Raw genomic sequence first — 1,452 nt, 5'->3', positions numbered from 1 at the left:
TGAATATATATGAATATATATTTATTTTGAATATATTCAAAATAAATGGAAGTGGAGAGACAAGTTACTGAAGAGATTGCAAGAGTGCAATGAAATAATTTAACAAAAGACTATATAAATTAATAAATGACTGAACCAGTGCGTGTGTTTATTACCGGCATAATGCCTCTCCCAATGTTTAATTGTATATATATATATATATATATATATATATAGAGAGAGAGAGAGAGAGAGAGAGAGAGAGATATGGTTGCATATATATGTGCACATATAGGCGTGTGTGTGGGTGTACATGTGTGTGTTTCACGCGAGTGTGAGTGAGCATATGTATATAGGCACATGTACGTGAGTGTGAGTGGGCTTTTTTCCTTTATTTTATGGTAATTCTAATAGCTCTTTTGCTTGTCTTAACAACGGTCATTTGCATAGTAATTTCCCTTTGTTTAACGGTCATTTACATAGCTTTTTTGTTTGCCTTAATAACTGATGAGATGCCGGAGCAGATTTCCGTCCCGACATCCAAAACTCGGAGTTTTATTATGGGAACCAAATAATTGTCATATATATTACAGATAAATTCCTCTATTTACATAATATCGAGGTCTCATTCATTCTTTTATTCTTTTGTTGTCATACTATTAATATATATATATATATATATATCAATTTAAATCACAATATATCGATTCAAGTAATCATATATATATATTTATTTGTGTGTTGATGAATGAATATATGTGCATATATATGCATGCATGAATAGACCTTTTATGTATTTGTGTGTATGGGAATGTGTGCACTTCAATGCTGTGTTATGGTGAAAAATATAGACATCAGTGACACATCCTTATCACACCTGCCGGCAATATTTATGGTGATTTACCTGATAGAAATATGTAGTTAACGGGCGTATTTTTCACAATATACAATAGAATATATTATTTGGAGACGGAAAGGAAATCAACAGACTGCCAAATGTTACAATTGTGAATGCAACGCCATATATAATTGCATTAATACTTAGTTTCGTGTAAAAATGTAGCGTTTATTAACACCGTAACATTTTTTAATGTTTTTTACTAAACAAAAAAGCAAGATAGATTACACAGGTTTACGGAATTTGGGGGTTGAAGTCTTTCTGCTGAATAGGCAACTGTCTTTGAAGCACTTTTTCGAGCTCCATCAAGATATGCTATTCGTTTTCACTAACCACGTTAGTTTTCACTAACCACGTTGCATATACATCCCTTGATTTTACACAAAAAGATGTAGTTTTGCTTAGTTTTATGTCCTCGTAAGAAGCAAAATTGTAAAAAATACTTCATTAGGAGTGATTTCCAACCACATGGTTCTGAATTCAGTCCCATCGTGTGCCACTTTGGGCAAGTGTCTTCTACTATAGTTTCGGATCGACCCAAGCCTTGTGAGTGGACTTGGTAAACGGACACTGAA

At 33.0% G+C, this 1,452-nt stretch overlaps 1 long non-coding RNA gene across 1 annotated transcript in view; it reads right to left on the bottom strand.

The window, feature by feature from the left end:
* Positions 1-1,452, bottom strand: part of LOC128247901 (uncharacterized) — a 22,587-nt gene that overhangs the window by 11,585 nt on the left and 9,550 nt on the right. The gene's annotated exons all lie outside the window — the stretch shown is intronic.

Source organism: Octopus bimaculoides, chromosome 1 (genome assembly GCF_001194135.2).
Source record: "Octopus bimaculoides isolate UCB-OBI-ISO-001 chromosome 1, ASM119413v2, whole genome shotgun sequence".
Lineage (NCBI taxonomy): Eukaryota > Metazoa > Mollusca > Cephalopoda > Octopoda > Octopodidae > Octopus > Octopus bimaculoides.
This window is presented reverse-complemented; position numbering and strand designations above follow the sequence as displayed.